Raw genomic sequence first — 15,752 nt, forward strand, 5'->3', positions numbered from 1 at the left:
ATTTATCAGTATTTAAACACTCAGTTAAATCTGAACTATGTTTATGACAAATTAAGATCATCTGATTTTATTTTAAATCTTTGTTATAAATCATTTTACTTCTTGTAAATCCTGTAGCAATTATTTTTATCAGCTTCAGTTTTTAGAATTAATATTTGAAAGCACAGAATCAAAACACGCCCAGCATCAGACCAGAAGCATTCAGCTGGGAAGCTCAAAATTAACCTTTTAATATCTGCATTTTAGTTAGGCCTGAGTGAGGCAAAGGCCTTGAACCACTAGCTTTTTTTTTCTGTCCCAAATTCTATAGTTAATGCTTACATTTTTTTTTAGCTAACCACCTTTTCAAAGAAAGAGAGAGAGAGAAAACCCAGACATGTGACAGCTCCTCTACATTAATATAGCTTCCAAATCATTCCTAACACACACACACACACACTCACACTCACACTCACAGACCCAGACAGACCCAGACATACACTCATTTTAAATTAAGCATCTAAATAAATTAAAAAATGCAAAAGTGAAATGGCCAGAGATTTGTCACTCAGGTTTTTTTCAGGAACCCTAAGGGCAAATGCACATTAAACATAAAAACTACTGCATTGATACAGAGTACACTCTTAGGTACTCAACTGTAAGTTTACAGAAGATTAATCAGATTCCCTGGGGGTGGGGCAGGTGCATGTGACACACACCAAGATAGTATAAACAATATATCACACAATTAAAGTAGAAGTCTCCTCAACACTCTTATTTCTCTGGGTTTCAAATAGTTCACCAGAATCCCAATAGCTCTGATGAGCCTCAAAAGACCAACACATTCCAACCTTCCCTGTTACACAGCAAACACCTAAACAGTTCATCTGCTGAATTTGCTCAAGAGCTTCCAGATTGACAACATTATATCATAATGACCTAAACGGTTCAACAGAGCCCACTTGGCTCAAATGAGCTTTCAGATGAGAGGAAGACAAAGCCCCAGGCACACCGAACAAGGAGAACTTGGCAAAGCTGAGGCCACAGGGCCTGCAGATACAGGCACGTCTCGGGGCTCTGCTTTACCAGAGGTAGAAAGTTGCTGCTGCCAGCTGAAGTGAAAGAGAAGAAAAAGCTCCCGGAATAAAGTGAGTCGAGCAGCTCTGTGGACTGTTCTTTCGCGCTTCTCCTTCCTGGGTCAACCTGGTAAGTTTGACACCCAAAATGTGTCTTTTTCTTCTGGCTAGGCATGCCAAAATTATTACTGGAGTTTTTAGGATCGAATCCTGAGTTCTGGTAGCTCCAACAAGTGAAGTTTGGCCCTCTGTCCTCAAAATGCCATAATAAAAAGTAGAGAAATGATACCTATTTAATGTGACCCCAAAGTCCACCTTCAGGATGCTAACGTGATGTTTGGCTTAATGAGAGGGCAAGGAATACAGTCCTGATTAGGGTGTGGTCCTGCCCATCATCGACCCACCATCCTCTTATGTTCCATTCTGTCCTGCAAGGTGGTCTGATTCGTCAGAATTGTGAAATCCTTTCCTGGAGTCAGGCTCCTCCTCTGGCTGGCACTAGGTAGGACCCCAGCCTTTCTTGTCCCCTTGCACAAGGTTCCTGGGGAAATTCCAATTCTTCGGGAGGGTCCACTGCTTCTACTAGCCGAAGGGAAGAGTATAAGTGTCTCTTTAGAGTATCTTCACTCCTTCCAGGACTATGAATGACCAAGGCCCCCTTGCTGTCCTCTTTCCTAAATTGTCCTTCGATTCCCTTCAATGGTGTTATACTCATGCCAGTTTAAACTGTTCCAGGTCGAGGCTTCTGGCCTTTGCTTTTTTTCTGCATGTGCAATGACGTCTCCTCTTCTTTAGCTCATGCTTCTCAGGTTCCTGTTTTCCCAACATACAGTATCGCCGTTCCAGTAGGTAATTCTTCTAATTAAAAATAACATTTCAGTTGTTTGATTCTTTTTGAGAATTCCTCCCTTATCGAAGTCCCCACCAGTACCTGCCTGGTGGAGATTTCTTCCCAGAGTCAGGGGGAAGACGCTACAAGCGGCTGGGATCTATGCTGAGGGACATGGAATGAATCTACATGCACTGAGCTCTTTCAGTCCATTCGCTTTATTCTTCTAAGTCAATCCTCTCCATGCAGCTTCTTTTCTGCTCTCATGCTTAGCTCCTCCCTTGCCTGGTTCTCTGTCCCTTCTTCTGCTGCTCTCTCATTGTCCTATCTTAGTTCTTTTCTCTCTCATTTCTCTGTCTTAGTTCTTTCTCTCTTCATTAGTTCCCTAGTCTCTGAAGTTTTCAGTTTCTATACCCATGCAATCAGCAATTCTCTGGCCAAAGCAAGGTCCCAGGGCTTGAATTCTATCAGGGTCATAAAAGCAGATAAGAGTTTACACCAGGCAGCCGGGTGGTGGTGGCGCACGCCTTTAATCCCAGCACTCGGGAGGCAGAGCCAGGTGGATCTCTGTGAGTTCGAGGCCAGCCTGGGCTACCAAGTGAGTTCCAGGAGAGGCGCAAAGCTACACAGAGAAACCCTGTCTCGAAAAACCAAAAACAAACAAACAAACAAAAAAAAAAAAAGAGTTTACACCAGGCAGTGACTGTCAGGCTTCCTTTACCACTCAAGGATGAACTCCTAAAGGGAAAAGGTCAAATGAGAGGGAGAAGGACCTAGAATCAATTAGGGAAAATCCAAGAAGGGAAAAGGGGGGATCCCTATGTAATGCTGCATTCCTAAGTGTGGTTAGATAATAAGCTGACTAGTCAACCAAGGTGAAGGTAAAAGGAGCTAAGAATTTGTTAGTTGAAAGAATGGGGGATGAGAACATAAGGAAATGGGAGGTTCTAGTTGGAACAGAGACAGAGTGGGAGATCAAGGAAGGAGCTACCATGATAAATGAAGACATCATGGGAATAGGGAGAAGCATGGTGCTAGGGAAGTTCCCAGGAATCCACAAAGATGACCCCACCTTAGACTACTAGCAATAGTAGAGAGGGTGCCTGAACTGGTCTACTCTAGTAACCAGATTAGTGAATACCCTGTCATCATAGAGCCCTCATCCAGTTACTGATGGAAGCAGTTGCAGAGACCTAAGGCTGGGTGCCAGGCCGAGCGAGCTCCAGGAATCCAATCGATGAGAGAGAGGAGAGATTCCATAAGCAAGGGACATCGAGATCATGATGGAAAAACGTACAGAGAAGACCAGTCACACTAGTGGAAACCCATGAACTGTGGACCAATAGCTGTGGAGCCCCTATGGTACTGGACTAGGCCCTCTGGATATGTGAGACAGTTGTTTAGTTTGAACTGTTTGGAGGGCCCCCAGTCAGGGGGGTCGGGATCTGTCCCTGGTGCATGAGCGGGCTTTTTGGAGCCCAGTACCTAAGGAGTGATATCTTGCACAGCCTTGGTGCAGGGGGTAGGGGCTTGGACTTGTCTCAATTGAATGTACCAGATTCTGCTGACTCCCTATGGGAGACCTTGATTTGGAGGAGGTTCAAATGGGGGGTGGGTTGGGAGGGAAGGGTGGGGGGGTGAGAAGATGGAGGAGGAGGGATCTGTGGTTGGTATGTAAAATGAATAGAAAATTCATAATAATAAAATAAATAATAAATAATATTTATTAATATTCTTAATAAAAAATAATAAAAATAAATAAATAGAAATTTGTTAGTTGGAAGTTAGCTTGGGGCAGCACTTTCCTATCTGCTGGCAGGGAAGTGTTCTGGGTTGCTAGGCAACCTACATCCCAGCATGATGCACCTGGTTTATAAAAGCCCTTTTGTTCTGAGTTAATGCTAAAGGGGGAATCTTTAGAACTAAGGATAACATTTGGGCTATGGGAAAAAGGAGGAATTTAAGCTAAATTTGCACAAAAACCAAAACTTTGTATCTAACATCTGCCTGGCCTTGGCAGTTGTCTCAGTGAAAATATTTACCTCATCTCAGGAACTAGAAGGTAGTCTAAATGCTTATCTATCTGCAGTCTGTCCTTGGATGGTTGAGAAGTATCTCAGATAAAATACTTTTGTCTGGAGGTGGCCCTGGCCAGATGTTTGCTAATGAAGATAATTACAGAAAGGCAGACTTCTGAGTCTGATGCTAAAAGGGAAAACAAAGGCTTGAAAAAAGGGGTCTTGACTGTGTGACTGTTGGAATTGCAATTGGGGGATGTTACCCAAATACCCCAATAGTATAGGGGAAATTGTGCCCAATGAATGATCAACCATACTGTTAGAAATTCTTGGGAAAAGAATCAAACGGGAAAGCTACAATAGCACACAAGAAATTTGCTGCAGGATACAGCTAATACATTCAAAATAAAATATCACCAAGACTCCTTGAATTTTGGTTTGGTCCTCTGGAAGAGCCCTTGACTCTTCCAGGTATGAGCTTTGCTAGTGTCGGCTAAATTCCTACTTCATATTTCTGCGGCTCACAGCATTCCCTTTTCCTCCTTCAGGTTGCCTTTTTTCCTGTACCTTCAATAGGACAGCATTTTTTCTCTACTGAACTTTCACAGCACATTATTTATGCTTCTATTATCATTTGTGGTAATGTCTTCAGCATCACAATTTTCCTGACCTAGTTATAGAGTACACTCAGGGTTTGACTCACAAATTGTGGGGGTTTTGTTGCACATTTTTTCATTTTGAAGTTGTGTTTTATAATATTTAAAAGCTGATTTTAAAAAAGATTTCCTGTGTTATTTTTATTTTATGTATATGAAGTTTGTCTGCAGGTATGTATATGTAATGTGTGCATGCATGCCTAAAGAGGCCAGAAGAGGGCATTGGACACCCCTGGAACTGGAGTTATAGACAAGCTGTGAGTCACTGGATGAGTGCTGGGAACTGAACCCTGATGCTCTGTAAGAACAGGGAGGGCTCTTAACCAATGAGCTGTTTCTCTGACCTCTATAAGGTTCATTTTGATATGGTTTTATTAGTGTGAATTTTCTGTTATCTGAATTAAGTCTATTCCTCCAGAAAAGTTTGCTGTTTGCTCTTATAAAATGTCTTCATATACTGCTAACTTTTTAGTTTAATGTATACCTGCACATGTGTGCATTGTGGGTGGTAGTAACATTCTTTGTTATTGTTGTTTGTTTTGTTTTTCAAGACAGGGTCTCTCTGTGTAGCCCTGGCTGTCCTGGAACTCAATCTGTAGACCAGGCTGGCATCAAACTCAGAGATCTGTCTGCCTCTGCCTACAGAGTGCTGGGATTAAAGGCATGTGCCACCACTATCTGGCTATGATGACATAGTCTTTAAAAAAAAAAAAGAAAAAAGAAATCTTTATTCTGCATAGAAATGAGCCAGGAATAAAATTTTTGAGGTGGATGGAGGAATTTTATGTTGCTGAACAAATTGCTTAGTTTTCTTTTGATATCCCCTTTTGGTGAGCATGTATCTCTTCCGCAATCTAGTTTTGGAGTTGAGTTACTTCCCTCCTCACAGGACCATCATGCCCACCATTTGCTTTTCCCAGTGACCTCAGCCAGAGGCTGATGTTGAAACAAAGCCTGATCCTCCAGACTTGCTCTCTGTTCTCCAGGGCACTGGTAATTCCAGAATTCGGCACCGAGGCATCTCTGACTTTTCTGAAGCCTTGAGGCCCACTGTTGTATTTTATCATCATTTCTAGATTTTGTTTTGTTTTGTTTTTGTTTTTCAAGACAGGGTTTCTCCGTGTAGCTTTGGTGCCTGTCCTGGATCTTGCTCTGTAGACCAGCCTTGCCTTGAACTCACAAAGATCCGCCTGCCTCTGCCTCCCGAGTGCTGGGATTAAAGGCGTGTGCCAGCACTGCCCGGCTGGATGACATAGTCTTAAGGGAGATGTTGCTTTCCTATAGAGCAAGAGTATGAGACCTGTGTCCTCATGTGTATATGATGGTAGAAAACGTCTAGTTCAGTCTCTGACCAAATGTCCATGTTCTTCCTGGGCATCCATCAATTTCTGTTTCATTTTCTGAACCTGCCTTTTGTTGTTTGTTCACTTTCATAAAAGAATATGCTTTATTTATACTATGACGGCTTTTAAAACAGCAGGTCCCTGATTACTGCGTTACCACTTCCTCACCCATCTCCTTTGTGCTTCTCCTCCAGTTTTAGGACCCTCTATAGTTTTCATCCTTGGACAGAGAAAGAGAAAGACAGACAGAAATTACCTGGACTTGTGCTTTCTTACGAGTTCAGTGTGCACTTAAAATAGTGCTTATGATATTGTAGTAAACAATTACTGATGCTCTGTAGCATAAGAAAATCTGGATTTACATATTGCCGGATACAGCATGCCAAACATTTCTGTGCTCACCAAACTATTCCTTTTCTCATCTTTCCACAGTTCCCCCAGGAGAAAATGTGGAGTAAAGATGTGAGGTCTCTCCAATCACACAGACTTCGATGGAGTCTGAGGAGCCTGAACAGTGTATCATAACTTTTCTCAATAACATTCTGTTTATTCTTTGAGGATTTTATTAACATTTGGTTCTGCTTAATTTTGCCCACATCCTTTTTCTCAGAAATGAGCATTAGGGGGTTTAATGGCTTCTTGAACATCAAATAGCTCCTAAAAGTAACCATGATGGATGGAGTGTGGATGAAGCAAAGCAGGGTAGAATTCCTCTTGGAATACATATGGATTTAATAATTAGCAAGAAAGCACTTCATAATTAGAAAAAAATGTTTGGGGATAATGTTGAAGATGCTTGAGAATGCACTGTTCTGTCCTAATGTAGCCTTCCTCTGGAACTCCGATGCCACAGCCAGAAGTGAGATACTCTCAACCAAGAGTAAAAAGTGTAGTACAGTTTCTGGTATATAAGCAAGGATGGAATTGGGATTTTTTGTTTGAATTTTGATTTATTTTTAATTTAAAATTATGTATATGTGTATTTGTGTGCGTGGTGGGGAGGTTATGTACACATGAGTACAGTTGCTTACATAGGCCAGAAGAATCCCCCAGAGCTGGAGTTACAGGAAGTTGTGAGCCTCCCAACATGAGGCTAGGAACAGAACTCCAGTCATCTACAAGAGCATTGAACACTCTTAGCCACTGGCCATCTTTGAAGTTTGAAGCCAGCTTGGGCTACATGCAGTGCAAAACAACAGAGCAAAATGGTTTGGATATCCACCTGCCTCTGCCTCCCGAGTGCTGGGATTAAACACTGGGATTAAAGGTGTGCCACAAGGCTCCTCAGATTTTTTTTAAATCTCCGTTTTCCAAACCATTTTGCTCTGTTGTTTTGCACTGCATGTAGCCCAAGCTGGCTTCAAACTTGCTCTGCAGCCCAGGACGGCTTTCAACTTCCCGTCCTCTTGTCTTCACCCGCAGTGTGCTAGGATTACAAGGTTGTGTCCCAGGTCTGTGTCGTGCTGGGAACCAAATCTAGGGCTTCCTGAAAGCCAGGCAGGCACTTTATTAACCGAGATACTTTGCCAAACTCATTTTCCAAATGTTTAAACATCCAGAGTTCATTTCTGTGACAGAAACTTCTTTCACACCAGCTTTAAGGAGTTTCCACTACTGTAAGAAGCCAATGTACAAAGAAATAAAAACAGGGGCTGGAGAGATGGCTCAGTGGTTAAGAGCACTGACTGTTCTTCCAGAGGTCCTGAGTTCAATCCCAGCAACCACATGGTGGCTCACAACCATCTGTAATGAGAGCTAGCGCCCTCTTCTGGCCTGCAGGTATATATGCAGACAGAATACTGTATACATAATAAATAAATAAATCTTTAAAAAAAAAAAAAAGAAATAAAAACAATAGACTGTTCAGGGTCTAAAGGACAGAAAGCAGAGATGCCTCCATTCCTCAAGCATTTGGAGGTTAAATTCTGAAGGAAGCTTCTTCCTTGGTGGACTTTGATGGACAGAGGGGCAGCCGCTGTACAGACTCAGGGGAAAGGCAGCTTAGAAGTGATGAGGAACGGCAGTTATCACGGTGGCAAGTGCAGCAGGAGAGGGGTGCCCTGAGGGATGGGCTGCACAGCGGAGCCTGGGGGACTGTTCCAAGTTCCCGGGATTTATCCTGAAATGTCATGACAGCTGCATAGCGATTGCTTTATATAGACATATTGTGAATCACCGTTCAGAGCACCCATTGGAGTGGAGGCTGGAGACTGACGGTTGACAATATATACATCTGCGGAATCACTACCATTCCGTTTCCAGGATTCTACCATTACCTCACATCTTTGCTTAAGGCCTTCTAAGTCTACCTCTTGCACACTTCCAGGCAATCAGTGCCGATGTGTCTTTCCTAAAGATTCCACTAAATGGAACCATGCACTATGCGTTTGTGTGTCGGCCTTCTGCGCACAGCCCGCCGATCTCGGGATTACTCAGGGTGAAACCCTCCTTCCCTTTGTTGCTGAGCAGTCACCGGATTTGTGTAGCAGACTCTATTTATCTCGGCACCCACTGACTAGACATTTGTGTCATGTCCGGGGTCTGGCTGTGATAACATGCTATGAACATTTGTGGGCAGACCTATGTCAGCACTCACCGCAACATGTGTGGAGCTAAGAAGTCTAGAAGACCCCACGCCCACCCCCTGGCAGGAGTAGACGTGTGGGGCTGGCAGCAGGGGAGGAAGAACTTGCCTCAGGACAGGATAAACACAGTCCTTCTTTCTCCTGAAAGAGCAGCTGGTGTAAAGAGCAGTCTTGTGACCCAAGAATGGTGTTCGGAGTCCTTTTTCTGAAGTGAGGATTGTGTTTCCTCTTGGTTGCTGAAATGCTGCTGTGTAAACCTGAAGCTGCCATACCTTACCCTGGTGGCACGGAGGAAGGTTTTGCTGTTGTTGTAACTGTGTTAGAATCAGTACCACGCAGAGGAAAAACAGGCTGGATGGAGAGGGAGAACAAATCCCTGCCTCCCCCAAAATCGCCCCCCCCCCCCACGGCAGCACCCTTATTGAGACAGAACTGGGACTCCGAAGAAGTCAATGAGTAAGAGACTGGAGGCCACAGGAGCGAGGACATGGCAGAGACAGCTCAACTCCTAAGTCATGTTCTCAATGTCCTGGTTCCCACAGGGCCTGCCCTTCCTTAAACTTGAGATGAGACAAGGTGCTAGCTTGAGGTGGTGACATAATGATGAGGCTCTTCATCTGTGAGGAAGGAGAAGACAGAATGGTTCTCTGAGAGTTCCCTTCTGCCCCCGCTTGTGGGCTTGACTGATGTGTGTGGACACAGATGTGTATGTCTGGTACTGTGCCTTACGATGGAACCTGAGGATAGACAGATGAATGACACAGTCTGCCTTCCAGAACTTCACACGTTAGCAGAGGAGGGGAAGTTCATGCTGCCTGGGGTAAGAACAGTAGAGGCTGAGATTAGAAGTGAGAAGCAGACAAGAGCATTGTAGGAGACAAGACACATTCAGTGTTCTGGACGGTATGGTGAAAGGGGGTGGGGGACATACTGGAGATGCCACTTGCAAAACAGGATTGGTTGGGAAGTCCTTGAATGCCAGCCTAAGCTTATGTTGTGGACACTGAAAACTTAGCAAGGCCTACATAACACGGCACCAGAGACTAGGTAGGTGTCTTAAACAATGGAAATGTTTCTCCTCACAAGTGTGAGAATTTGCTGGCAGGTTTGGTTGCTGCAGAGGCCTCTCTCTTTGTTCAGTCCATGACTGTGCTTTCCAGTGTCTTCATACTGGCTTCCCTCTGTGTCTGTCAATGCGTTTCCTTTCTTAGACAAACGTCAGTCAGAATGGGGTAGCATTTGCCTTTAGGACCTCTTTTTACTTAATTTCTTGTTTGTTTGTTTTTGTTTTTCAAGAAGGGTTTCTCTGTGTAATTTTGGAGCCTGTCCCAGATGTCACTCTGTAGACCAGGTTGGCCTCGATCACAGAGATGCGCCTGACTCTGCTTCTGTAGTACTGGGATTAAAGGCATGCGCCAATGCCACCTGGATCTTAATTATCTTTTTAATTACCCAATCTTCAATACTGACTCATTCTAAGATACTAGGTAGGGGTTGGGCGTCTATACACAAATGGTGTGGAGCACAATTTAGGCCATAGCAGGAGCCGTTAAATGATTTTAAGAGGGGAAGGCATGAACAGAGTCTACACTTCTGAAACATTCCTGGTGACCATGTGAAGGATGGATTGAAGGAGGACAAGACCAGACATCTGAATGCTTATTTGAGGCTTTGGAGATTGTCAGGCAAGGTTGCTATACTACAGCTAACATGGAAGATTCCGTGACCCTAAGACATGTAAGGAATTCTTGTATCCAGTCCTGCAGTAGCAGAGGCAGATGTATGCCCTCTCACTGAGTTGTGAGACAGTCAACCTGGAGACAGCCCCTCATGACACAGGCTGAGGCACACTTCTAAGTGCCCCCATCACTCCCACCTCAGATGCCAGTTACAAGCCCTAGGTTGTTTTTCCTGTGGTTCTGATGAATCAACTATAAATGGAGGTTCCCACAATCCTCTGCTTGGGTTTGATTAGTTAGTGCCAGCAGCCCACAGACTCACAGGAACACTTAAATTCACCACTTTATTATGGAGGGCACGACAATGGTTGTAGATTAAGAAATATATGCATGAAGATATGGGCAAAGGTGCAGAGCTTCCATGCCCTCTTTAGGCTTGCCATTAAGATGCTGCATGGTTGGGCTGGGGCTGGAGTGATGGCTCAGTGGTTAAGAGCACCAACTGTTCTACCAGAGGACCCGGGTTCAATTCCCAGCACCCACATGGCAGCTAACAACTGTCTGTAACTCCAAGATCTGACACCCTCACACAGACATACATGTAGGTAAAACACTAGTGCACATGATATAAAATAAATAAATTATCTTTTTTTTAAAAAAAAAAGATGCCACATGGTCCACTACCCAAAGCACTCTCAACCCATCCTTCTGGCTTTATATGGAGACTTATTGCATAGGCATGATTGTGAATACACAGAACAGGGAAACCTAGCAAGGCCTGTATGTCCACATTCTCCTCATCCTCTCTACAACATTCCTTCCTCCTGGATTCTTTCAGAATGAGGAGGGTCTGATGACTACCACCAGACAAGGTAGGTTAGACAATTTAGTTATGATGAATTGAGGGCAGGAAAATGGGGGAAGATCAGAGTTGCTGTAGCCCTCCATGGGGAAGAAAATTCTAGCATCTAAAACCTCCCCTGGGAAGGGCGTTGATAAGTGAGGAACCATGAGCAAAAACCAAAGTAATAAATGCTGTCACACAGGGAGAGGTGAGACCTTGAAAGCCTACTGCAGATGCTGCCTGATTAGCAGATAAATCACTTAAGTGTCAACTGCTTTGGAGCAGTGGCTGACTTCCTGAAAGATGCTTCTGCAACACTGTGAGGAAGGGAGAGAGAGGTGGTGTTTGGCAGGAGAGAGAGGCAGTGTGCGGCAGGAGAGGGCAGGAGGAGAGGCGGTGTGCGGCAGGAGAGGTCCAGGAAGGGTCCCTGCATTCTGCTTTCCCAAAGCCTTCTGGGCTCTCAGTGTAGATCCTGTTTTGTTGCTAGTCCCGGTTCTATGCTCACTCCTATTTTGTAATGCAGATTGATTTTTGATGTGACAACATGAGCACGTCATATGGAGATGGGCTTCTTGGGGACTGCTCTGTGGCAATTAGTAGATGGCTGATTTGGGGAGTTTTATTTTTAGAACCTCAACTTCCTTATATGTAGATAAGGATGAAAATAATAACAGCACTTGCCTCCCAGTGTGTTGGAAGAATAAAATGAGATAGAGAGTGAAATTTATTTTTGGTGTTGTTGTTTTTAATTGCTTTATTGTTTGAGATGGAATCTCATTTAGTCCAGGCTGACTTGAGTCTTTCCATGTAGTCAAGGATGGCTTTGAATTTCTGATCTTCCTGCCTCTACCTACCAAATGTTGGGGTTACAAGTGGGTACCACCACAGCCAGTTTATGTGGTATTAGGGATTGAACCCAGGGCTTCATGTATGCTAGGAAAGGACTCTACTAACTGGCCTATATCCCTAGCTAATAATAAAAGCATTTTAAAGAACTGTATACCTCATATTTACTGCACTTGGCAACCCTGAAAACTGCATTTATGTCCATAGGGAGGAATAGGAGACAGTATTCGAACAGAACAAACTGGGGGCCACCTTCTACTGAGTTGCCTACAGTGGGTGCTGGCTGTGAACTCTCATGGACCTCTCTCTTCTGGTCCCAGGTCCCAGAACTTGGTTGGGTCATAGTTGTATCAATACATGAGAAAAGCAGACTGTTCTCTGGGCTATTTGAATCAAATTACCAGGAAAGGAGGAAGAAAACAATGGAGCTTGATTTCAGGAAATGCTGGAATCTGGGGAGCATGTGGGACATCACTAAGACAGAGGAAGGATCAAGTAGACAAAAGCAGAGGAAAAGACGGAGAAAAGGCTGTGGTAATATGAAAGCAGAGGACCAAATCAAAACAGACTGGGAAAGGAAAAACAAAGACTTTCCCGAAGTGTCTCATTTCATACATAGTGTTCATGCGCTATTTTCTAAAGTGCAAGAATCCCAGAGGAGAAGGGAGAAGCTGCTCTTTTAACATCACTTGGGTGTTAGGCCTGGTTGTCATCAACTCATTATTATTAATATTGTTGTTTGCAGGGAGTGACCCTAAGAAATTTTGACAGGTTCGTCATCATTTATAACATTTTTGTGAATGCTGTTCCTCACTCAGATCTATCAGATATAGGAATGCTAAGCAATGACTTTTAAACTAAAACCTGAAGGCTGAGTGAGGCTTAGTCATAAGAAGAATGGGCAAACACTAGTGGAAACCCATGAACTGTGGGCTAATGGCTATGGAGCCCCCATAGGACTAGACTAGGCCCTCTGAATATGGGAGACAGTTGTTTAGCTCAAACTGTTTGGGGGACCCCAGGCAGGGGGATCAGGATCCTTCCCTGGTGCATGGGCAGGCTTTTTGGAGCCCAGTGCCTAGGGCGTGACACCTTGTAGAGCCTTGGTGCAGAGGGGAGGGGCTTGGATCTGTCTCAGCTGAGTGTGCCAGGCTCTGCTGACTCCCCAGGGGAGACCTTGGTTTTGTGGGGAAGGCTGAGGGGTGGGAAGAGGCAAGGGGGAATCTGTGGTTGGTATGTAAAGTGAATGGAAAATTTCTTAATAAAAATAAAGAAAATAAAATAAAATGGGCAAATAGTCCAGACCGAGGAAAGAGTTCAGCTGTGGATTTCACCAAGGCCACTACTTCATAGCTGATGCAGGCAACGTTTGGTACAAAAGATTCTTCTCTCTCAAGTCCTCAAAGTTCACACTGATAGCTGCTAAGTGTCTTGGCTCGGGTCAAGGCTGAAACTACTGCCAACAGTTGGGACAGAGTGACCCATGAGGTCAGGCCTAACCCAGGCCTGGTTCTGAGAACAGACTATGTGGACGTGAGCTGAACTGCAGGAGCCAGCATAGCTGACGTGGCCTCAGTTGTCCTTAGAGGAGGACACTCAGGTGGCATTGCCTAGATCTTCTTGACACACCACCATTGTTTTTCACTGTGTGAGTCTCTGTGGTGACTTGGTAACCTGTCTTGAGTTTCTGTGGTGACATGGTAACCTGTCTTTTTATTGCCCCCCCCTGCCCCCCCCTTCTGTGATTTCTGCCGCCGCCGCCATCCTCACCTCTGTGGACGTTTCCCAGGACAGACATGTCAGAGTCACTCCTCCACCATTTGTCAGGAGCAGTAGATCTACCCTGCACTGTGGCTTTGGTGAGCTAGTTGCCTCTGATGGATTCTCACGGCCACCACTCCCCTGCTCAGTTCTCCGGCTCAGGCTTCACCAGATCAAGCTGCCCTTAAGGTCCCGTCATGTTCCGTTCTTTGATGCCTACCCCAATTCTTCCATCCCTTAGCACTGAACGTATTTCTCTGTACGGGAATTCCCATAAAGCTTGCTCATCCCGATGTCTCCGGAAGCAGCCTCGGCCCCTGTTCTCTCTGTGTACTGTTCTCTCTCACCTGCCACTCACTCCTTGGCCACCTTGATTCTACTCGTTTCCAGGGCTTTGTGGAATTCTTTGATTCATTCATTCATTTATTCAATAAATGTGAGTCAAGTATCTATTATATGTTGGACAGTGATAGATACTGAAGATACTCAGTGAGAAGAGACCCAGTCTCTGCCCTTGTGGAGCCTAGGTCTTCACAAGATATGTCAGAATTTTAACCAAAGGACTATATCAAGCCTTTGCAATACAGGGAGACTTCTCCAACACCATGAGATAAGTTTCTAAACCCGAAAGTTGGTGTTTGCAATAGATTGGAAGGGAATAGACAGGTACTCATCATAGGTCTGGACAAAGTTAGTAATGGGAAGTGACGTTGGAGATATTTTGAACACTTAGGGGTCTTGAATGTCAAGATCACAAGTTTTAAACACAATTTAAAATATTCACTGAGCATGTAAGGAGCCTCAAACACTAGAGGAGCCACTTAGAATTCTGCCTGCAAGCAGTGTCTAGATGTGCCTGTTCTCTTCCTGGTCTATAACCTGGCCTATTAGCTCATGCCACAGCCGGGCCCTGTAACGTCCCTTTACCGCCTCTTCTAAAGAACCTCTCCATAGCACCTAAAAGCAAAGGTTTCCGGTTTTCTATTCTTCCTGCTATCTTCATAGAAGTACTTTGCAAATATATCAGGACATCAAAGCCAAGCTCTGTTGGATTGTCCTAACCCTAGATCAGTCACCTCCCATACAGAAATCAAGTATGACTGGGAAAGTAAGATCATTTTAACCTAAGAAGACAGGCCATGGGAAAAAGGGTGGGATTGTGTCACCTCTTCCTACTTTAGGATTCTTTGTTCAGAACTGCATGGCTGCACACATCAGGAGAACACGAGCACCTTTGTCCCTGAACTTGACAGCATGGCTGCACTTCATCTCTCTCAGAGCTCACATCTGGGAATCCCCACTGGAAATCTCTTTGTGTGGCCCACCTTCTTTCTCATCCACATCTGCTTTGGAGAGCAGATGTGGATGAAGTCAAGTTTCTAAGCAAGTGGGGAAGTCCCAGAAACAACACTTCAAAGCACAGGCTGTATCCTTCTCCTGGTGTCCGGGAGTCTACAGACTTCAGCGCTGTCTTCTCTGGAAGCTGGTGCCGGTTTCCTCCCATCCAGGAAAGCTGTGGCTCTTCAAAGAGATGTGGAAGTTCGTGTTGACTGACAGCCATCTGAGGAGAGGGGCCTGTCCTGAAGGCGGGCCAAACATCTGTCAATGTTCTTTGTCTCCTCCAGGGTAACTAACCACTGACAGCTCCCTCCTTGGTCCTGGGGCTAAGTCAGAGAGGCCTTAGAGGACAAAGACAGTCCCCTAAGAGGACCCAGCAGAAAGCTGGTATTTCTGGGTTTCTAAGCTATCTGTCTTGTCTTCCTTCCTCAGCCTTGCTCAAGTCTGAGCACTCTGTGGTGAACTGGGTAATTGAGCTTTTCTATTAAATCCCTTCCAAATGTGTACAGGAGCCAGATTTTTGCCTCTTATTATTCTTTTTAAAGTTAGATTTCTTTATTTTATTCATATGAGAGTCTTGCCTCCCAGTGTGTATATGTATCACTGTGTGTCTGGTGCCCTTGGTAGTCTTCAGAAGGCTTTCTACCTCTTGGGCTTGGAGTTACAGATGTTTGTGAAACACCATGGTGGTACTCAAACTCATTTTGGACCCTCTGCAAGAACAAGTGCTCTATCTCTCCAGCTCCTTTCTCTTGATTTTTATACAAAGAAAAAGTATCTCTGAAAGGACATTAGTTT

The sequence above is a fragment of the Peromyscus eremicus genome, chromosome 4, assembly GCF_949786415.1.
Source record: "Peromyscus eremicus chromosome 4, PerEre_H2_v1, whole genome shotgun sequence".
NCBI lineage: Eukaryota > Metazoa > Chordata > Mammalia > Rodentia > Cricetidae > Peromyscus > Peromyscus eremicus.